The 8,746-nt window shown below is 42.5% G+C and overlaps 1 long non-coding RNA gene across 1 annotated transcript; it reads left to right on the top strand.

The window, feature by feature from the left end:
• Positions 1-394: 394 nt before the first annotated feature.
• LOC135482604 (uncharacterized) lies at positions 395-5,394 on the top strand. The gene is made up of 10 exons (XR_010446239.1): positions 395-437; positions 1,025-1,077; positions 1,335-1,378; positions 1,628-1,679; positions 2,613-2,683; positions 3,453-3,511; positions 4,094-4,155; positions 4,360-4,401; positions 4,832-4,889; positions 5,229-5,394. It is a non-coding gene; the product is annotated as an uncharacterized LOC135482604 (long non-coding RNA).
• The last annotated feature ends 3,352 nt before the right edge of the window (positions 5,395-8,746 follow it).

The following is an 8,746-nucleotide window of genomic DNA, read 5'->3' as shown; positions in this document are numbered from 1 at the left end:
TTCTTCTCGTTACAATAGGTGACGCCATCATTAGCTCATGAGTTCCCTTTTCGCCAGAAATTCGAATGCGCATGTGTGGACTTGGTTAGTTTATTGTTGGTGTAAGCGGATCGTGGCTAATTCGCATGTCCCACGATATGAACTTCTTGCACAACTCCGACATCCCTCGAAGGTAACAAAATGCGGTCAGACATGTCAGAGGTCACCAAAAAGTGACCTTGACCCAATCATTTTTCTAAGTTTTTTTCAAGCAATTTTTAAATATGCAAAATCATGAGCACAAGAATATATGATAAATATTACGGAGGCTACGTGTCATCTATCTAAAAATTTCCGCTATTTTACATTTCATTCGAAAATCAAATTCGACCTTGACACTTGGCACGTGGGTGGAAGAGACGGCATTTGCGGCTGCGGCACGGTTCATGGCGGTTGTGGTGGGTGTTCTCTGATTTTTCAGTATTTTATCCCAACATTCCGACGTTCTTTTTATGTAATTTGTTAAATAAAACAGTTAGTTATGACTATGGCATTGCTGAATTTAATTCGAATGTCCATCGTGAAGGAATTTTCAAGTTCTTTGACTGGCCACGTGGGAATTTGTGTAGCCTACTGTATTATGTCCATGCCCGCGCTCGTGCACTGCATGCACTGATTGAGATCGGCAATGCATGCAGCCGTTTGAAACCATGTGCGTAAAATTAGCCGACTCCATTAACTCGGACAATTCCTTGCCCAAACAACCTTCTTCAAAAAAAAAGTCTATTATAGAAAGTCCAGGCAATGTCTTTGACATGACAATATTGAAATTAGCCTCCCATCTCCCCCTCCTAGTTTCGGCAAGCTAATGATTAAATCCTGCAATGCTTAATCTACAAATGTAGATAAAATCACCTAGAATATGACTGCTTGCCTTGTTGCATCTAAGAAAAAGACCCGCAGGTAAACCTGTATGGAAATGCTGGGCCAACTCGTGGACGATCTTCAGGTAACATTTTTCCCTACATTTTGCATTTTCTTTCAGAAAATCAAAAGTCGCAAAGATGATAAACTCTGGACTGTATTCCCTAGAAATCGGTAAGCTATTGCAGTACTATAATATTAAAGTATTGTTTTCCTTGCAGAATACTTGACTCTGGCAAAGTCATGAAAGTAGACATGCTGCAGCACTGCACAGCCACATGGGGTATAGTGATGAAAAGATAACATTAAGTGGACTGACTTCGGTCAGGATGAATCTGGATCAACCACCTGAATGCCCCAGTATTTCTCTGTTGACGTATTGAGCATTTGTTAACTTCAGGATCTTCTAATGCTCCTCTTTCATGTTTCAGGGAACGGGCAGTCTTGTAGTTGTAAGATGGTCAATAGTTGACAGGTAAGATTCATTAGGAGATACTTGAACATGCTGTGGTCTTGAATGTCTAGAACTTTATTCCCTAGCTGATCGCATCTGTCTTTGATGCTGAATTGTTTGAACTGGTCAATGATTATTACCCTTACCTACACTGTAGTCCAATGATGATAACCCCCGCTAATATGAGACCAGTGCATCAATTATGAAAGAGACCGCTCCTGTCACTTCTGGCTGCAATTTGGCCTTTCATCTCTGTACTTGCGGTTTCAGGTATCTGGTGGTGTTATGGTCCAACTCGACCCTCCTTGACAAGATGCTTAAGGTGAGTAAAACATGCAAATTGGAAGTGTTGAAGAAATGAGTTAGTGTAGTATTTCTGATATTTGTGCACAAGGCGGAGCAAGCTTGTGCAGAGGATGATTACCGTATTTTCCGGCGTATGACCCGCGGCTTTTTGCCCTCAAACAGGCCCAAAAAGTGGGGGTGCGGGTAATACAAAGGTGCGGGTCTTGCGTGGATTCTGAGAGGGATAAGCCCCAACCCCAAAGAAAAAAAAGGGGACCAAACTGGTTACTTGATAAGGATTTATGTCCATCGTTTTCGCATTGTTTTCAACCAATATTTCCGCCATGATCGCATAGTTTGTGATGTCTCCGCTAGGGAAAATAGTTACGGCCATGCTGGAATTGATCCACTTTGGTTAACAATTAAAAAAAACATGGCGGTTCTAGGATGTCAACATCAATGAATGGCTTACTATTTTTGGAGAATGCGGGTCTTGGAGCAGTGCGGGTCATAATCAGGTGCGGGTCTTGCGTGGCTTTAGGTAATGGTCAAAGGGGGTGCGGGTCATAGGGCAGTGCGGGGGATAATCCGGAAAATACGGTAATTCTGGTCCTGATTTTGAGTAAGAGTTTGTCATGAGATGGCCAGAGCAAAACAAGCATTGGCCAAGATCCTCTGGATATCACCATTTCGAGCTTTCTGAAGGCTGCCATGTCTTTTCTGGTTACATACAAGTTCGAATGAAATGTGGGATGATGATGAACAAGGATTGGTTTCGCGACTAAACCTGAATACTCCATGTAGTTACATCCTTGGCTGTCTGACCTCATGATATCATCTGTGATACTGTGGGTATTAGCCTTTTGCTGGCTTAAAATGAGTACCCATGCAGTTTATTCTCGAGTGCTCTCTTCTCAACATATCCTGAGGATTTGTAAATCTTTACTTTACCCATGCAACTTTTTTTCAGGTCCTGTTCAATAGCTGGCGAATTGAACTCTGATTCGTGACATCTTTGCAAAAATGCAAGGCACATAGTCGGTAAGCATTTACCATTATAATGAGGGTAGAAAACGATTGATCCAAGCTTATCTGTCCTTTTCCTTTACAACGCTACTGCTATGAATGGTATAACGGTATTCAATTAAAGGAGATATAAACGGCATCCGTTTTAAAACCCTTGGTTGTGATAAATACATTGCCATGGGCCTGTCGACGGACATGATTCTTTCTCATCTGAAATAATTTCTTATAACTCTAACCCTCATCAACGCTACTGCCCTAAATAACTATATTTGGGTAGTATTTCATAATGAGGGCAGATAAATAATCCATTTTAAAACCCATTGTTATGATGAAACCATTGCTATGGGCCTGTCGATGGATACAAAAGTAAATTTTGTACGTGCCACTTGACTATTGTCATTTACAATATGAATAACAGAAACTAGTGCAAAATGGTGTTTAATTTGATGCGAGTCTAGAGTCACCGTTGTGTCTTCATCATAACACATTGGTGCTAATAGGCTCGGACAGTAAATTCCAACTCTATGCTCAGATTATCTTTATCATAGGATACTCTGTTACCGAAGTCTGGAACATTAGCTTATCTTGTGAATTGAATAGTTATTTAAAATGGACATATTGTATATTTGACCTGCTGTGATGAATAAAAGGTAAATCGGACTAGAGTCTCTGAGAATTCTTGACTGAGATATGCCTTATTTTCTGAGCAAGGACTAATCTATTGTATTATGTCAATTTTGTCATCTCTGATTCATGAAATTGACTTCTTCCTTTGTATTGGCAGGTCCTCGGACTGAACTGTGAATTCTGCCTATACAGTGGTTGCCAAGTACAGGAGTATTGGTAAGTGAAAATACACAGATCTTGGAAGTTCAAAAAGCGAGTCTAGAGTCACCGTTGTGTCTTCATCATAACACATTGGTGCTAATAGGCTCGGACAGTATATTTCTGACCCTATGCTCAGGTGGTCTTTATTGTAGGATACCCTGTTACCGAAGTCAGGAACATGTGCTTATTGCTTGTCTTTATCTATTCATGAAAGGCTTTCAAATTGTTGCAGCTAGAACTGTTCTCTGAAAGTTAGTGATACAGTTATGGATGTAGTCAATTTAGTTGTTGTGGTTGTCTGTACTAGTAGTGTGTATGCTGATGATGACACCGATGACGAGCCTGATGTGGATTTGTACCTTGCCCAGTTGTAGTCTTGTTCTGGTGTGTTTTATGCCGTAACTTGATGTCTGGGTGATGCTACTCTCCAATACTGTGATGCGACTCGAGGCATTTGTCTGAGGCAAACTGTACACTACTATTTCTTAGTTTGAACTGACAAACATGAAATTCAAATGTCAGACGTTTGAATAACTGTACCTGTGAACCTGATAGAGTATTATCTGTATAAGTACATATTTTGTTCACATGTTTCAGGCTCAACATTTCCTTCACGCGACGGAGAGATTAGGCAGTTGGCTTGTTCGGTTCTGCCTCATGTGAGTAGTTAAACCTTTCTTGTTCAAAATGATGTACATGTAGTTCATGTGGTGCAAGGATGACAACATATACTTCTGGACCAACATTTATGTTGGAATGACTCTGGATCAACCAACTGAGTACCGCTTGAACTTGTTATTTCAAGTCCTGTGATGTTGTGCAAGTCATCTCAAGATTTACTGAGTTGTGTTTGTTACTTTTAGGTCTCTGCACCCAGTTGATCCTTCAATGAAGCTGTCTCGTTGGTAAGTTACCTCTTCATAGTTGAAAATTTCAAGGCCTAAATACAACGAGATATTACAGAGTTGTGATGGTTTGTAACTTGTCAACATAACCTGTTGCTTCTGTGGTCACAAATCACTTCGGACGAGTTGAGAGTGTCGTCTCTAATGTTCCATTTCACATGTCCCTGCTGATGATGATTTTGATGACGAGTCTGAGGTGAAACAGAGCTTGTAGCAGCAACCTCCTGTGGTGTGTTTTATGCCTGGGAAATGTTGTCTTCTGCTTGTTTCTGTCTGTACCTGCCATGAAGCACATGGAACGAGGCATTTGTCTGAGGCAGTAAGACTATCATTCACACTGTGTTGAGAGATTGGGTCATAGGTACTTGGTTTCAGTAGCTAATGTGTGCTGTTCAGTCATTCAATTCATTACAAGTCTTCTTTATTTCAGCCAGTTTAAAGACTGGAGCAGGACTCGTTAGCTGTGATGAAAGAGCCCAGAACATGCTGTAAGTGATGTGTTTCTTTCTTATTGCTGTTCATAATGGATTGCACTAGTGTTGCTACATGGAGGCAAGGAATCCAAAATCATTTATCAATGTAGGGTGTTAAAACCTGTCTGCCAAGATGTGATGATTCTAATGGTCCGTGTTTATGAAATTGATGATTTTGAACCTTACCAACTCTGATCTTGGCAGTAACAGAAAACACTAAGAGAAAATGCCTTCTTGTTGCTTTCATGCTGGTGTAGTATTGAGCCTTTGTGCTTTGGTATGATTAGTACATGTTTGAGGTTTCGGTTCTATTTTTGTCCTTTGTGTCTCATCAATGTTGTTGTTTCATTCCAGATGTCCAAGGAACAGAGATGGGTTCACATCATGAAGGAATTATTTCAAGTCGAATTCAGTCTGCAAGGCAGTTTTGTAAGATTCGAATACGTTTAAACGATATAAAGGAATTTTGTGCAGTTGTAAAGTTCTGTTAATATGCTTTCAATAAAATATGGGTTTTGTATATCTGTAGTTCATTTGATATTTGCTGTTCCATCTTAACCGATAAGGGGTTAACATTCACCAATTGATTCCATCAGAATCTTGTGATTATTAACCTTTTAAGCTTGAGGTGTACTGTCCCGAATATAAGGCAGAGGGAGGTATATCGGGGATCGAGAAAAACCTTGAGATGCCCAAATAACCAGTCCATCTTGTCCTGTTGGAGGCAGCAAACTGCCTTATGGGACAAATGTACATCTTGGCCTCGGGAGTCTCCAACAAGGAATAACCTACATGTATTTGTCTTCAGAGACACCCAATGGGGTGTTCCGGTACATCATGCCCTTGTAAGAGAACGATCTGTTGCCTGTTGATACCTTGAATAGGGAGCAGCTTGTCCTTGGAGGACACCTTATTAACACTGTTGAGGCCCCTATATTACAAAGCTGTAGGGGCGTCCTCGGGCTGCACCATTTCACAGCAATAAAATAAAGTCGAAATCGGGCCAGCTCCAGATGTATCCTGTAGCTGCAACTGACATCAGTCAGGTTGTCCTTCCACAAGAGGTCAAGATATTTTGGAGCCTCCCAATATAAATGCAAAAGCTACCCCAGACACTTGACTGGCAGTGTCTTCGTTAATCTTTCCTTATTGTTGGGATAAAGGACATATGGACACAACTACAGACGGTGTAAAAGTATCTGGTGTGGATGTTACAATCCCCCAGCCACACTGGACCGACTACACTTGGTTCTCCACATGAATAATGGTCTTTGCTTGTTGTCAGGATGCCTAAAGGATATCTGGACATAACTGCAGATTTATCTGATTTTGTTGTAACAATCACCCAGCGACACTGGACTGGTTGTGCCTTGGTTCTCTGCCTGAAAGCTTTTGCTTTTTGTCAGGATGTCAAGGCTGCCAACTGCACCTGTATATGGTTTTGATTTGACAATCACCCAGCGACACTGGCCGGCCTTGGACTGGTTGTGACTTTGTTTTTCTACCTTAATGGCCTTTGTATAATGTCAGGCAGGATGCCAAGGACACCTAGACATGGCTTCAGACTATACATGTATTTGGTTTGGTCGTGACACTGGACTGGTTGTGCCTTTCTTTTCGACCTGAATGGTCTTCCCTATTCTCAGAATCTGGACAAGAATGCAGACTGTACATGAATCTGGTTTGGTTGTGACAATCACGACACTGGACTGGTTGTGCTTTGGTTATCTGCCTAAAAGCTCTTGCTTATTGTCAAGGCTGCCAACTGCACCTGATGGTTTTGTTTTGACAATCACCCAGCGACACAGGCCGGCCTTGGACTGGTTGTGCCTTGGTTCTCGACCTGAATGGTCTTGTCTATTCTCAGGATCTGGACAAGGCTGCAGGTTGTGAACGTGTCTTGTTTGGTTGTGACAATCACCCAGTAACAGTTAGTACTCGACTTGAATGGTCTTGCCTATTCTCAGGATCTGGACAAGGCTGCAGGTTGTGAACGTATCTTCTTTGGTTGTGACAATCACCCAGTAACAATTTGTTCTCGACCTGAATGGTCTTGCCTATTCTCAGGATCTGGACAAGGCTGCAGGTCGTGAACGTGTCTTCTTTGGTTGTGACAATCACCCAGTAACAATTTGTTCTCGACCTGAATGGTCTTGCCTATTCTCAGGATCTGGACAAGAATGCAGACTGTCCATGGATCTGGTTTGGGTGTGACAATCACGACACTGGACTGGTTGTGCCTTTGTTCTTGACCTGAATGGTTTTGCCTATTCTCAGGATCTGGACAAGAATGCAGACTGTCCATGTATCTGGTTTGGGTGTGACAATCACAACACTGGACTGGTTGTGCCTTTGTTCTTGACCTGAATGGTTTTGCCTATTCTCAGGATCACGACACTAGACTGGTTAGGCCTTTGTTCTTGACCTGAATGGTTTTGCCTATTCTCAGGATCACGACACTAGACTGGTTAGGCCTTTGTTCTTGACCTGAATGGTTTTGCCTATTCTCAGGATCTGGACAAGAATGCAGACTGTATGTATCTGGTTTGGGTGTGACAATCACAACACTGGACTGGTTGTGCCTTTGTTCTTGACCTGAATGGTTTTGCCTATTCTTAGGATCTGGACAAGAATGCAGACTGTCCATGGATCTGGTTTGGGTGTGACAATCACAGCACTGGACTGGTTGTGCCTTTGTTCTTGACCTGAATGGTTTTGCCTATTCTCAGGATCTGGACAAGAATGCAGACTGTCCATGTATCTGGTTTGGGTGTGACAATCACAACACTGGACTGGTTGTGCCTTTGTTCTTGACCTGAATGGTTTTGCCTATTCTGAGGATCACGACACTAGACTGGTTAGGCCTTTGTTCTTGACCTGAATGGTTTTGCCTATTCTCAGGATCTGGACAAGAATGCAGACTGTATGTATCTGGTTTGGTTGTGACAATCACGACACTGGACTGGTTGTGCTTTGGTTATCTGCCTAAAAGCTCTTGCTTATTGTCAAGGCTGCCAACTGCACCTGATGGTTTTGTTTTGACAATCACCCAGCGACACAGGCCGGCCTTGGACTGGTTGTGCCTTTGTTCTTGACCTGAATGGTTTTGCCTATTCTGAGGATCACGACACTAGACTGGTTAGGCCTTTGTTCTTGACCTGAATGGTTTTGCCTATTCTCAGGATCTGGACAAGAATGCAGACTGTATGTATCTGGTTTGGTTGTGACAATCAGGACACTGGACTGGTTGTGCTTTGGTTATCTGCCTAAAAGCTCTTGCTTATTGTCAAGGCTGCCAACTGCACCTGATGGTTTTGTTTTGACAATCACCCAGCGACACAGGCCGGCCTTGGACTGGTTGTGCCTTGGTTCTCGACCTGAATGGTCTTGTCTATTCTCAGGATCTGGACAAGGCTGCAGGTTGTGAACGTGTCTTGTTTGGTTGTGACAATCACCCAGTAACAGTTAGTACTCGACTTGAATGGTCTTGCCTATTCTCAGGATCTGGACAAGGCTGCAGGTTGTGAACGTATCTTCTTTGGTTGTGACAATCACCCAGTAACAATTTGTTCTCGACCTGAATGGTCTTGCCTATTCTCAGGATCTGGACAAGGCTGCAGGTCGTGAACGTGTCTTCTTTGGTTGTGACAATCACCCAGTAACAATTTGTTCTCGACCTGAATGGTCTTGCCTATTCTCAGGATCTGGACAAGAATGCAGACTGTCCATGGATCTGGTTTGGGTGTGACAATCACGACACTGGACTGGTTGTGCCTTTGTTCTTGACCTGAATGGTTTTGCCTATTCTCAGGATCTGGACAAGAATGCAGACTGTCCATGTATCTGGTTTGGGTGTGACAATCACAACACTG

The sequence above is a fragment of the Lineus longissimus genome, chromosome 1 (genome assembly GCF_910592395.1).
Source record: "Lineus longissimus chromosome 1, tnLinLong1.2, whole genome shotgun sequence".
NCBI lineage: Eukaryota > Metazoa > Nemertea > Pilidiophora > Heteronemertea > Lineidae > Lineus > Lineus longissimus.
This window is presented reverse-complemented; position numbering and strand designations above follow the sequence as displayed.